Genomic DNA, 15,699 nt, shown 5'->3' on the forward strand with positions numbered 1-15,699 from the left:
AACAACACGTGTACTACTGTTTCATGAGAAACTATTTGTTCTGTAAGCCTTCATCTGAAGTACAGTAAAAAAAAATATATATATAAGTACTTATAACTATGATAGCATATAATAAGGCAGTCTAGAGACACAGTGGTTAGGTACTTGGCTGCTAAGTGAAAGGTCAGTGGTTCGAACCCACCGTACACTCTGCAGGAGAAAGATGTAGCAGTCTGCTTCAAAAAAGATTTACAATCTTGGAAAACGTGTGGGGCAGTTCTACTCTGTCCTACTGGTCACTAAGAGTCAGAATCGATTTGATGGCAGTGGGTTTGGTTTGGTTTTATCATATAATAAGTGTTCAATAAATGTTTATTTTACTAAGAATGAATAACTAAAAATTTATATTGGAGCACCAATTATAGTATTTATAGTTTACTATATAGTCAGTCACAATTAAGTTAATTGTATAACAATGTTCTGAAATTAACAGGAAACACTAATTGATAGTGAAAGATAGAGGCATTCCCATTAAATCAAGAAGATTATTAAAACGCTTGTTAACATTATTACTATTTAAACTTTTTCTAGGAATTGTTGAACATAATTTGCTTTAGCAAAAATTTTGCTTCAAAAACAACTTGAATATATTTGTAGAGAACTTTAGGGGGAGTCTTTGTAAGTAATTCAGCAAATGGCTACCTATAAAACTAATGTCTCCCAGGCAGTTGACCACATGCTTCAGTGCTGTTCTAAATTACAGAATAGTATAATGATCATCACAAGAGCTGTGAACTCCTTGAAAGAAGAATATATTTCTTGTTAATCTCTGTAGTTCCATGACCTAGTACACTGCCTAAAACATAGCATTTATTTAACATTTGTTGAATAAATAAAAGATTTCATAATTTTTGGAAAAATGTTATAATCATGGTTAATTCACCAGGAATGAAGACCATGTACTGGCACTTAAAATTGTTTTAGTTCTGCATTTTTTGCAAAGCCATAATTATGACATTTATTATAAAGTTACTAAAAAGAATTTTTTTCTTAAAAGATTGACATTTTTATAAAAATGTAAACCCAGAGTTCTGATAACTAGAAGAATTTCTAACAAACAAACAAAACAGAACAAAAAACATACCTTGCTGGTTAATTGAAACAGTATCTCAGAGAATACTCTAAATATATAAATATACACACACACATAAATATATATATACTTGTTTTGAACTAAGTGTTCATTTTCCGCCTAATGAATGCATACAAAATGAGGAGGGGGCATTAGGGTAGGTGCTAGAGACAGGTCTGGGAGAGGAAACCTAGAATTCATTTGTGGGAATGTTAATTTTTAGATTCCTAAGATATATACAAGTAGAATATTCTAGGATGTATCTTGGAGGAGAACATGGCTGGAGATATGGAGATATAAATGTGGGAATCACCCATCTACAGAGTATATCTAATGATGTAAAATGATAATCAACTCATACGAATTTTAATTTTTTAAAATACATCTCTGTTTGAGCAATTATGCAGGCTGACATTTAGAGTAATTGTTAGCAAAGGCCCTAGGCAGTATTGGCCAGAGAGATAAAAAGAAATTCAGAAGAATATGATGTGGGAGGAGGAAAAAAAGGAACATCTTTCAAGATCGTGTAAGTGTTTAATCACGCAGGGTCAGGACAGTACTGTTGATTTCCTCAAGGAAAATTATTATGTGATGAGCTTATAATTATAAAAGGTTATAATGTGATGAGCTCCAGTGTGATGGAGTTAGCAGAAGCCAAACTGCAATGGTTGAGTAGTGAAATGAGAAGTCATGAGGTGAAGCGGAATCAGGAGTTGGTAACTAGAAGGATATATGGTTTTAAGAGAAGTTTTTAGATGTTTTTGGTTTTGCTTTTTATTTTGTTTATTGAAAGTTAACAGAGTACTATTCAACGCTCTTGGAGATTATCCAGTAGACAGTCAGTCATTCCTCAACTCATAAAACTGATACCTTACATACTGGGTTAGGTTTGATGTGACTGGTTTCTTATCCTCCCCCCGTAAGGCTCTTAAAGTACTCATTTTATAAGACCGTCCCTAAAGCCTTCTACTCTAATTTCCAAGTATAACAGGGCATCACACACCATAAACAATATTCATAAAGTGAATTTATTCTTTTAAAAATGTTTGTGGTTGGCAAAGGGAGGAGTTGGGAGAATAAAGAAGTATATCCAATGTCCTTGCTCTTGGAAGCTCACAGATCACTATAAAAGGAAAAAAAAAAAGTAAAATAATATAACTTTTGTAATGATCTAAGTTCCAATAGCAGTTTGTTAAATTTTATAAGGTGCATACAATTTTTCTTAGAGTTTCAGATAGATTCAACAATGGAGATAAAACTTAGGCAGAGTCTTGAAAGAATAGCGGGATTGGAGAAAGCATAGAAGGGGATTCATGTCAGTGGTAATGTTAGATGTGGTGGTATTGTTCTCGTTGGGTGCCATTGAGTCATCCCTACTCATAGTGACCCCATGTGACAGAATAGAACTGCCCCAAAGGGTTTTATTGCCTGTGATCTTTATGGAAACAGATCATCAGGTATTTCTCCCACGGAGCCACTAGGTGTGTTCAAATCAACAACCTTTTGGTTAGCAGTCGATTGCTTAACAGTTGCACAATTGTGAAATGGAGAGGTAAGTTTATATAAAAGAGCAGTGTAGTCATAAAATACACATTGGTTGTGATGCCTGTAAACTAAGGGACCAATAAAGAGGGATAAGGCTGGAAAGATTATCTGAGGAGAAATGTAAAGAAATTTACAGTAGTTAAGACGATGAACCTGACTAATAGATGAACTACTAGACAAAAAGTATAGAACGTGATGAGTAAGGAAGCTCAATAATATATTTCCCCCCAATATCTAAAGTTTTTAAGTAGAGGATTGGCATTATCATCTATTCATTTCTGGAGAATAATTTTCACAGCAGAGTCAAGAATATATTACAAGATGAAAAGGCCAGAGGCAAAATGTTAAGAGTTCATTTTATCAGTTCATAAAATAGATAATGAAGTCTCAAACTAAACTATTGGCAGTGGGAATGAAGAAGAAGGTCAAACTTGAGAGATATTTATGAAGTAGATTTACCAGATCTCTACGACGAATGGGAAAGGTGCTGAGGGGAAGAGGAAAGTTAAGAATTCAATAAAATTTAAGAAGGAACATTTACCTACAAGCACATATGACAGATATTTTCACATAAATTATCTCATGTGAGTTTCACAGTGGCTTTGTAATGTAAATGTTATTTCCTCCATTTTATAGGTGAGGATAATGAGGTCTGGGAAGGCAAACTAATTTGTTCAAGGTTTTATTGTTAACTAAGACCAAAACACTTTTTGAACCACAATTTTCTTATTCATATCTACCTAGGTTGGTTACTCATTTCTAGACTGAAATTCTTGATCATCTCAAGGGGCAGAAGCTCCAAAAGAGTAATTCCAAAAACTTTTAAGCAATAAAATGTGTTTGGAGTCTATAAGACTACAAAGATGGCTGAGCACTCTGCTAATAACTTGCATTTGTAGAGGTGGGTCACAACGTTCAAAGCACTTTCACATACATTGTCTTACTTAAGCCCCAGCACAGCCTTGGCAACAGGTGAGGCAATTTCCAGATGAGGACACTGCTCCTCAGTATAATTCCCTGATAGTTAATCTCCACCTTAACTGTACCTATATCCGCCCACCACCATTGGATACTTAAATGATAAAGAGCCTGGCAATTGTCACGAAATTATTAAAGAAAGACAAAAAAAAAAAAAAAAAGTATAGGGTATCAAGTCCAATTCACTAATTCACAGATGATGAAAATTTAACCTGCTGAGCTACGGGATTTATCCAGAAATAAAACACCAATTCTCGAATCTTCTGTATCCTGTATCCTAATAGCGTGTTCACTCTCTCTTTCATTCTAACCATTCCTTGTTTTACTTTTAATAGTATTGTTAATAAACTCTAGAGTGTTTCTCTTATTGAAGATATGCCTCTTTAATCAGTGCCAGCCTATTTCAGGGAAAAAAAATGTTAACATTCTTTACAGTAAAGCATGAAAGCACAGCATTATTGTTTTGTCCCATAAAAAATATCGCTTTATGTAGTAATCTGATAAAGTAATCAAATTTACTAATATCATGAAGTGATTGTCAGCAAAGCTCAAGAAAATATCAATTAGTCTATGTACCCACCTTGGTTGATGTGGCAATTGTACTTGTTTTGTCTTCCCCTGTTTTCACATTTGGTTTACCTCTTTTGAAATTAGTTCAGTTTAAGCTTATTGTTTGAGAAGGTTTATACATACATACAAACTGAACTACAACTTTGAAAGTTTTCCCTCTTTAAACCAGATTATATCATTAAAAAAGGAGACAGACTAATGAGAGAAGCAACATGTATAATATCTAACATAGCTATTTCATTTTCTCCTGAACAAAATTTTACTAGAGAATTTATAACTATTTAAACTAATTGCTTATTCAAATGTATGAGTTTTGATATTCAACTTTACTTGTATTTACATTACATTAACTTCCTAGGCTATAGTTTTGATGGGTATATTTCTATTTTTAATTACATATTAATAAAATTTGCATTTGTTTCTATCCAGTGCTTTTCATAGCTTCAAGGAAATGCCAGTCCCCTTTTCGTATAGGTAAATTATAAGAGACAAATTATTTCAGAAGCAATCCTACGCCTATCCACCAACTCATTTAGTAACAGTCTCATTACAGCTATCCCACCGGTTGATGAGAGAACGCCAATGCCATCTTACTAAAACAGATCTAAAATATTAATTTTAATTAAAAAAAAAAAGAAATCCCTGAATGAGGTACCAAATTAAATAGACTTGCTACAGGCTGGGTGCTTTTATGCAAGGATCATACTGGCAAAAACCAGCATCAAGGGGAATAAGGAAATAGTATTCAGCACAACTAGAACAATTATGATGTAGAAAACCAAAGGGCAATAGAGTGAGAGAAAAGGTCCTAAATAACTGAAGAAGTTTGTTTCCAGTCTGCTTCTAGATTTCAACAGGCCTCTATATGCGTATGAAGTTGTTTCACAAACAGCCTTCTTTTGAGTGAAACTGATTTTTGTGAGTACTTGTCAAATGTGTCATTCTCTGCCATTTTGCAAATGTAAAAATTGCTCCCTGGGGATAGGAGAGTCTTTGGTAAGTTGAAGCTCAGAAATTGGTGTTTTGAAAATAAAGCCTTCGAAATACGTATTTTGAGAATAAGTTTGGAGATGTCCGAGAACTTTTCTTCCCATGAAATAGGAAGATAAAAAAGTGTCTAAACAGCATTTCCTCTATCTTAGATGACACATATATTTAAGCAGCTTTTTTCATTTATTTCTAGGAAGTAGGTCATCTAATTTATACATTTTATCTCCCTGTAGCAGTAAACTTGTTGTTCTAATCACCTTTGATTGCCTAAATTGGCTGAAAAGAGATTATTCCTTTTCATTTACAACATGTCATTTCTGGTCTCTGTGCTTTTATTGCTTAACATACTCTTTAAAATTTTTATCTTTATTTATGAATTAGCATTTCAGATTAAAAATGTCATTAAACTTATGCTATCAAATTCTTGTCAATTATTGAGTAGGTGAAAATTGTTACAAAATTTATATAAAATACTTATATACAATATGAAAATATAAAATTGTGATTAAAACTTAATGCTTAAAACCATCATCATGACAATATTTACAACATACAGAAGGGAAAAATTAAATGAAAAACAGTAGCTAAATAAATTGTTAATTATTAAACACAATGGAAATTATGCAGTCACTATTAGTAATGCTTAAAGTAAAATAATTAGAAAGATGTTATACTCTGTTATTTCAAATAATTGAAGAAGCAAAGTGTATACCAAAAATTTGGAAGGAAATATGCCAAAAGTGAATATCATTCACCACTGAGGGGTCAATCAGTGTTTTTTTGTTTGTTTGTTTGTTTTTATGTCTCTGTACTCTATGGGACATGTACTCTTATTCAAAGTATCTGTTACTCATAGTAGCAATTCCTTGATAATCAATCAGAAGTCAAAGAAAGTTTAAAAATAATGAAAAAGAGCAACTAAAAAAACAGCCTAAATCAATGCCTTAATTGCCTTTGTTTTCTCATTCTGTCTCACAGGTTTAAATACCATCTATTGGCTAATGAATTCCAACACGAACTCATCTTCTGAACTTCAGACCTATATATCCAACCAGTTTGGTATCACAATTTGGATATCTAATAGGCATCCAGCATACAACAAATGCAAAACTGAGCTCTTGATAAAAAACAAAAACACACACAGACACACACAAACCCATTGCCATTGAGTTGATTCTGACTCATAGCGACCCTGTAGGACAGAGCAGAACTGCCCCATAGGGTTTGAGCTGTAGTTGTGTGGTATCAGTTAATGTCAACTCCGTTTTTCCAGTTGCTCTAGCCAAAAATCTTGGACTCACTTTTCTTTCTACATTTTTCTCATATTCCTCATCTAGCTCATTAGCAAACTTGTATGGCTCTGTCTTCAAAATATACCTAGAATGTGAAAACTTCACATCACCCTCACTGCCATCATGGAAATTGCATAGCCCTCCTTGCTTTTGCCCTGTTGCTTTCAGTTTAATCTCAACCAAGTAGCCACAGTGATGACATAAAGTATCAGTTAGATCATATCAGCTCTGTTTAGCCTCCTGCAAAGTCTAACCATCTCCCTGAGAGAATCTCTCCTTCAGTTATCGCTCTGACTTCCTTTCACGCCATTCTTTGTCTCATTCGCTCTACCTTAGCCACACTGGCCATGTTGCTATTTCAGTAAAGGCAAGTCATGCTAGCACACAGCAGAACTGCCCACAGGCTTTTGAAGGAGTAGGTGGATTTGAACTGCTGACCTTTTGGTTAGCAGCCAAGCTCTTAACCACTGAGCCACAAGGGCTCTTTCAGGGCCTTGGCACTGGCTGATCTCTGCCTGGGATTTTCATTACCTAGTGTGATGGTCAGTAATATATATCAGCTTGGCTAGGTTATAGTCCCCAGTTAGTCAAACACTAACCTAGGTGTTTCTGTGGAGGTATTTTGTAGATGTGATTAAAGTCTGTAATCAATTGACTTTATGTAAAAGAGATTATCTTAGATAATCTGCATGGAACTGAATCAATCAACTGAAAGGCAGAGCTAAGACTTCCCAGATAAAGAGGAAATTTTGCTTATATTCTGCAGCTTCAGTTCCTGCCTGAGAATTCCAGAAGCACTTCTTGGTGGCCAGCTCTATGGATTTCAAACTTGCTTAGCCAGCAACTCAATCACATAAGCCAATCCCTTGCAATAAATTGCTTAAGATACATCTCCTACTGGTTCTGTTTCTCTGGTTGAAACCTGACTGATACACCAAATTATGCCCATAGCTATCATTTCTTTTAGATTTTTACTCAGAATTCCCCATTTAGTACAGTCCTGGCCACTGTTTTCAATATTTAAATCTTCACATTTATACTTCCCTTCCCTGATTTATTATTTTCTATCACTTACAGCAATTCAGTGTAATATCTCAGTTTCTCTTGGGTTTAATGAGGCAGAGATTTGTGTATCTATTTTGTTTCTGTAGTATTTCTAGTACCTCTAATAGTGCCTAACACATGGTAAAAAACCCCATTACGGTGGAGTCAACTCCAACTCATAGCGACACTATGGGACAGAATAGAATTGCCCCATAGGGTTTCCAAGGAGCAGCTAGGATTTGAACCACCAATGTTTTGGTGAGCAGGCATAGCTCTCAACTGCTGCACCACCAGGGCTCTAACACATGGTAGGTGCTCAAAAAATATTTTCTGAATGAATGATCACAATTAATCTATACTTGAATTCATGCCTGTTTTCTCACATGGATTTACTGAATTTGCTTTTATTCAATAACATTGCCACATTTTAATGCTTTGTATGATTTTCAGTGAACTATCACTAAGTATATATGATTAGTCATCCTGTATGATGGAATATCAGGGGTCACTTAAGTAGGTGTTAGAGGCTGAGATTGCAGCCTGGCCTCTCTGTGGCTGTGAGACCTTGGACAACTCAATGATAAGTCTTCTAAAATCTCTCTATTGTGAGTAGCTAAGGAAGTTGTTATAGTGAGGACGTAACAATACATAAAGCACTTTGTAGCGCACAAAGGATTGTTTTAAAAATTACTTCTATTGTCAGGATGTTTATAAATACATTATACAATAAAGAGCTTCATAGTATTATATCATAGCATGGCAGTCTGAAATTTGGTAAGCATACCCTCTACAACTTATAATGCCTGCTATGAATAAAAATACATTCAATGAGTACTTAATATAATCAATGTTGACAGTTAAAAATATTTTAAGATAATCTCAGACTATCATTAGAAGAGCTTTCTATTTTAACCACCATAAAAATTTTATATTAAATGTAGTTTGTGCTTAGACAAAAGGTTTCTTATGAAACACACACAATAAACTTTACTCACGGGTATTATATTGAAATAATGGAGATATGGCAAACTGTAGTCTCATCTGCCATGAACACTTTCTCTTTTTCTTTATTGTTATCTCATGGGACCTCTGAAACCATTGTCAAAAGCGAGTTTGTTCCATCAGCTTATATAATTTTCACCATTTCCTTAGGGATCAATCTCTGTCCTTGTCTGTCTCTCTCTCTCTGTCTCCCTCTTTCTCTTTTTTTCACACATGCGCAAACATACACACACACTCCCCTGTGTTCCCAAGTTACAATACTGTAGTACATGTATTGGTCACAAAAAAAAATTCCAAGCTTAGATTTAACCTAGTTAATTAATCTCACATCTCAATAATGGTTAAGTGTCATTTTCCAAGCACAAGTATTTACTATGATTAATATAACTCTAACCTGTACACAAAGTCTGAAATGCTTTCCTTTTTTTTAAATTCTACACTTAATATTGGGCAATATGTTTATGGAACTAGACATTCAAAATTATGGGTAAACCTTTGTATGTGACTCAAATCGAGTTAGATTTTGAACAAAATATAAAATTGCATTTTCTACTTAGGCATAGAAAACATGTCAAATTCTTCAGACTAAGCTCTAATTCACAATGCTCCCCAAATTTATTGTCAATAAAGAAAAAATACCTACACAATACCTACAAAAATATACAATGGCAAAAGTATACATTTCCTGACCCAGCCCTGATGTAATTGGATTGCTGTATGGAACATTCAGTAGAGAAGTGCTTACTGGAACACTTGTACTGAAAATCTACAAAACAACCCAAGTTTTGTTATATAACATCCAATCTATTACATTGTTATTTAGTATAAATGAATGTATTAAGATGGGAAATTTCTACCACCCCTGTAAGACCTGGAGCCAGCTCCTTGTTAGCATGTCCCCTCCCCCTATATATCGACACCAATGATGAAGAGGTTAAAATCTGAATGGGCAGAGCTCAAGACATCAACTGGGTTACATTTACAACAGAGCAGAATTGCTAATTTTAAAAGGTAAATAAGTGATGATAATGTGCTGAAGGGCCCTCTCAAAGCTGCACCATCCCTCTCAACTTGAGCATCCAGGGAAAATGCAGGCCAAAACATCAATCAGCTGAGGCAGCAGTGGGGAGAGCCTAAAAGGCCATCCTTAGTCTTGATACCTAAATCTGACAAACTATTCGCACAGACATTAATAAATTTACATTTTAGTGACTTTCTGCTGTTCTTATCTGTTATTTTCTGTACCGGTAAAAGGAGTGAAGGTTAAGTCATGATCGAAGTATTCTGAGTCTCATTGAAATAATGGCCTTAGATAACACCCAAACTTCAAACTTAGCTCATTCATGGTAATTTCAAATACTAACTTTTTTTTAACTTTACTATATTGGTAGATTATTTTACCATTTTAAAGACAGCTCTGTGAAAAACATTATATTTTCTTTTAATATGGATTTTAAAGTTTTAAACTATGATATAGACCATATCATAAATATCTATATGCATTCTAATATAGTTTATATTTTCATTTGTAAACACATTATATCTGTTTAAGCATATGTTCTGGCAAAATAGGGCAAAGTTCCTTAGAGTTATCAGTCCCATCAAAGGCCAGGCTATAAAGATAATAGCGACATAAAAATCAGAAGTGTCATGGAAGGTTTAGTGTGCTCAGATTTACTGCTGGGAATTTTAAAGTAGAATTTAACTCCTCTCTCTGAGTTATGAGCAGAGAGCTAAAAATATACCTGCTAGATAAGAACAAATGTTTAAAGCTGACTGTAAAGGCTTTTCATGATTCTAACCTGTAGGCTACTAGTTAGAAACTCTGAGCTGCTGCTTTCAGGGGATATGAAATAGTGTTACCCATTTTACAAAACGAGATCCATTTTCATTTGTACTCCAAGAAGGAAATTTATTCTTCTGTTCAGAGGAATTTTAAAATGACACCCCCATCACCGGAGTGAGCTGACTGTGGTGATAACACAGACAGTGAGTTCTCGGGTGAGATAAAGAGATAGAGAATTACAGCATCAAGTGGCACTTACATTAAAAAAGAGAGCATGCAGGAAGTTTTCTCGAGAAGCCAAGCGATAAATACATTAAAGACAAGAAAAATTTCAAGGAAACAGAAATTCAAGATTGACTCAAAAGAGCTTAAAGTCAAATGTCATTTCCTCTTCTCTTACAGCCCACTGTGAAGAGAATAAGCTCTGGGGCCATACTGGCTGGGTTATCCAACAAAGAAGGCAAGACATTGAAGGATGGGCAGCAATGGGAATCAGTTAATCTCTTTAAGGCTGAATAAAAAAGGGGAAAGCGTGATGTTACATACTACCAGAACCTCGTAAAGGCTGGAAATGTGTACATGGAACCACCCACCAGGAGCTGTGGTTATGAAACAACACAACCACTGCCAGAGCAACAGCCAAGTGTGGAAGATTGGGGGAATAAATTTCCATAACATTGTCACCTTTCCACCTACAAATCTCCTGCCAATGCCTCCCATTAGTCAAAGCAAACTGAAAGCTAGAGGTCAAGTGATTCTGAGTTAATACACTCCACAGGCAGTTGTCTTCTGGGACAGAGGGAAGAATAATGGATTTAGAAGAGTGATTCCTTGTTGGATGGTTGTTAGAAGCAGGGAAGAAGTACAATAAGTCTCTCTGTTTTGAGGCCACATGTATTTTTTTCCACATAGAATCATGTACTTGAATTTTATACTTTTTGGAGGTCAGTCACCTCTTTGTTTTCATTCCCTCTTCTCCAGGACTAAAGCAACTACAGATTTGTTAGCCACTATCAAGTTGGCCCCCGACCCATGGTGACCCCATGCACAAAGGAACAGAAGGCTGGAACAGAACGCTGCCCTGACTTGTAGGACCATTGTGATCCATAGTGTTTTCACTGGCTGATTTTCAGAAGTAGATCACCGGGCCTTTCTTCTTAGTCTAAGTCTGTAAATTCTGCTAAAACCTGTTCAGCATCTTAACAACACACAAGCTTCCACTGACAGACAGGTAGGCAGTGGCTGCACATGAGGTGCATTGGCTGGGAATTGAACATGGGTCTCCCACATAGAAGGAGAGAATTCTACTACTGAACCACCAACTACAGATTAAACCCCAAAAAAAACCAAACCAGTTGCTATCGAGTCAATTCTAACTCATAGTGACCCTATAGGAAAGGGTAGAACTGCCTCATATGGTTTCCAAGGCTGTAAATCTTTAGAGAGGCAGACTCCACATCTTTCTCCCATGGAGTGGCTGGTGGGTTCGAATCACAGACCTTTTGGTTAGCAGCCAAGCGCTTAACCACTGCACCACCAGAGCTCCTTAACACAAATTTGTCAAGCCTATGTTTCTCCTCTCAGTTTTATTAACTTTCGGCTTGTGAAATTGCACTTTCTCTTACCTTGTTTTTCATTCTGACTGAATTTAGTTAAATTTGTAAAAACAGACTTCCTTTAAAGTATCATTTATTTCTAAAGTCTTACTTTTTAAACAAACTGTTTTCAGAAAGCACTTACCTATTATTTTAGATAAACTTCACGTCAGTTGGCTAGAAGAGATAGAAAACAGAACCTTGGCTCAGAACGCAAAATTGAGTCTACAATAGGAAGTAGGCATAGTTCCAAGATAGATGGTGAATGAATCTCATGAATTCCAGGTTTATCTGAAACTTAGTTCCCGTCATGAACCTTTTCCTGGCCTTACATTTTACTATGCATTTTTCACAATGGTGCTCATCTAAGGGGGCCACAGCCTTTGCAGGTGTTCCATTAGGCATAAGGCCCAATCCTAGTACTAAACTGATAGGGACAGAGATAGTTCATTCCTCCCTCACCCTTTAGAGCTAATCAAATTAAACAACTTATTCACCCAAAATGTTAAAAGTGATCTGATTTATGAGTTAAGAATAATCAAAATGAAAGTCATGACTCCTCCTGCCATTCTGTTCTGCCACAACTTGGGCAAGTAATGTTTACCAAGTGCATTTATTTGTACATGATTCCCTAGAATGTGAACTGGCTACGCTGTACCCCATTTGGTCATTTCTCTGGGGGAATTACGAAGATCCAAGTAGAGTCATGGGCATTTTGATGGTTACCAAAATGAGTAGAATGTACCTCCTTTCTAGCCTAATGCATCTTGGTATAGTTTTTGTTGCTTTTTTGTGCTCACTTTGCAACACCAATGTATGGGTGTATGATATCATGGAAAACCTTATTTTGCTTACTAGGGAAAGCTCCTGTGCATATGAATAGGCATACTGTGATGACATTAAACAATAAGGAATTCAAGGTGAGAGGGTGAAAATGTGTAAATTTCCCTAATGGAAATATAGTAATAAAAAAGTGTGATGCATACGACTTCTGGTCCTGTACCTTTATATCACTGCCATGACTTTGAGTTTGTAAAGTGGGCCATAAAAATACTCCCTGAAGCAAATTCTACAGCAGGACACAAAGCAACTTAACTACTTAACTGTATATGAAAGAGACTGCAAATCACATAAATATATCCCTTAACTCAAATGAAATAAAAACCCAACTTTGTATTGGCTTGTTGCAAAAAAATTCCCAAGGTCAATACAATGGGATCCAACAGGAAAGAAATTGTGGCAGATGGGATATCAGAATAGAAAGAGGTACTTGATCGAGATTAAAATGCGTTACTTTTGCAAATTAAAAATACCAAAAAAAAATACAAACCTGTGACCATGTGTTACGGACTGAATTGTGTCCACCAAAATTACACATTGAAATCCTAACCCCTGAACTGGTAAATGTGACCTTATTTGTGGAAATATGATTTCTCTGAAGAAGTTTTCAGTTAACAAAACCATACCAGAGTAGGGAGGATGCTAATCCTAATCTTCTACGTGGCCTATTATAAAAGAGAAGGAAAAAAAAATAAGAGTCATACACGAAGGGGGAAGATAGCATGTGAGGATCTGGCTAGGATCCAAGGAATGCCAAAAATCCAGGCCTACAAGAAGCTGAAAGAAACAAGGAAGGATCTCCCCCTAGAGTTGACAGAGAGAAAGAGCATAGACCTGCTGATGCCCTGAATTCAGACTTGCAGCTTCAAAACTGTCAGTACATAAACTTCTGTTCTTTAAAGCTACCCACTTTGTGGTATTTTGACATTGCAGCCCTAGCAAATGAAAAACAAACAAAAACATATGAACCTTTGCTAGGGACCTTCTGAGGTCTTTGGAAGGGGGCCTTGCAAATGAGAAGGCCTGAAACTTAAGCTTCATTATATCCCTAGTAAATATGCCCCTGAAGTGTGTTATGTTTAAATAAATTCTCTTAATTTTAAATATGAAAGAGAATAAAATATAAGACCTTAAGATATACAGAGAAATGTAAAGAAATCAGTACATCATTTCCATTGGGAAAAATGATCTGAGATTCTTCACTTTGTAGCTCCTGATGAGAGAGAAGGGACAGAATGTGTTGTAATAGTAAGAGAGGTGTCAGAAGAATAAAAAGATAAGCAAGGAAGCTAGTATGATTACTAGTGGATAAATAAAAGTACAATAGATTATAAATGTGGGGTGCGTGTCTGTGTGTGTATGTGGCTATGCATGTATGTTTTTGATGAAATCTATAGTTTTTTAATGTTCCTGCAACATACAATAGGGGCATACTATTTTTAATTAGCTACTTTTAACCAAGTAACCTTAAACATCAGTATTCAAATCCCTTGGCCCTTTCCCAGATCGTCCTTTAGTGGGTATCTTTATTTTCTGGGATATTTTCTGGAATATTTTGATCTCACTTGCCACTATATTCTTCATATATTAAAAAAATTGAAGAAATAAGAAGATATGATAAAGGGACAAAGACTAAATGAATAGAAATCAAATTTGAAGACAAAAGACTTTTTTATGATTGAAAAGTTATTTTTTTGACTATATAATTTAAAGATAACAATTAAATAAGCAAAAACTATGAGATAATTGGCCAAAAAAATTACATTGAGCAAAATTTGAGGAAGTAGTAGGACAGTGTTGGAATGGAATCTAGCAATAATCTAAACCAAACTTTCACTTTATGCATGAGATCTACTAATGCACCTATGACAAACTGACATCCAAACTCTTCTTGAGCTCAGAACAACTTTCTGAACGCAGGGTTAGCAGTCGCTACAGTAGTTTATTTTAGGAGAATGTGGAATAAGCGCTCAGTCTTACTCTTTAAGGTGATTTAAAACCATTTCCCAATAAAAGTTTAAAGAAAGTCTTTCTAAGAGACACAAAATCAGGTGCATGACCCCGTAAGGCCTCTCTGACGCCAGGAATGTATGTAATAAAGGAAGGAAAGGTCTGGGGTTTCTGAGTGCAACATCAGAGTTTCACTTCTATAGGCTGCTCTCTTGAATAACGTTTGAAGTTCAGAAATAAGATGTAGATTTTAAAGGAAAGATTTAACAAGACATCTTTTAAAAAAGATGTATAAAGCAGATACAGGCCTCTCAATTTTTAATCGCTAGAGGAATGCCTGTCATTAATGTAAATCTTGGTTGCTTGTAACTGTTCATCTTAATGTACGCCAATTATTTTGTTGCTTATTATTTTTAAACAATGATAAATCGTGTTAAGAGAACTTATGTTCTGAAAATATCATAAAACACTGATTAGCTTAAAGCAAATTAAATTTCATACCTGTGTAGACATTTGTTTGTATAACCTGATGCTGGCATTCCGATGAGATAGTCTGCGACCAAACAAGCTGGATGAGACTGAAAGACTTGTGTTGTACCCAGTCCTTTTTCTTATGCATTTATTTTATCCCAAGGGTAATATTTAAAACACTCTTTTCTGTCTTCAAAACTGTTACGGAAGACAAGCTCAGCAAAAGCCATTTTGATGGATTAACAGACTCAAGGACCATATTAAAACACTGAAGTATGAAAAGAAAGGATTGTCAATATATGCAGATATTTTTAATTACAGAACACTAACCAAGCATTTTGAATTCCATTTTGGATAAGTCTCATTAATTTCGATATGCAATTATTTCAGGCTTTTCCACAACACCAGTATGCCTTGGTCAAATCATAATAATTAAAGTCTAAGAGAATTTACCCTGGATTTTCCAATATAAAAATTGTGGTTATAGATATATGAGATAGATAGATAGAAAGAGATAGACAGATG

Source organism: Trichechus manatus, unplaced genomic scaffold (genome assembly GCF_000243295.1).
Source record: "Trichechus manatus latirostris isolate Lorelei unplaced genomic scaffold, TriManLat1.0 scaffold00095, whole genome shotgun sequence".
Classification (NCBI taxonomy): Eukaryota; Metazoa; Chordata; class Mammalia; order Sirenia; family Trichechidae; genus Trichechus; species Trichechus manatus.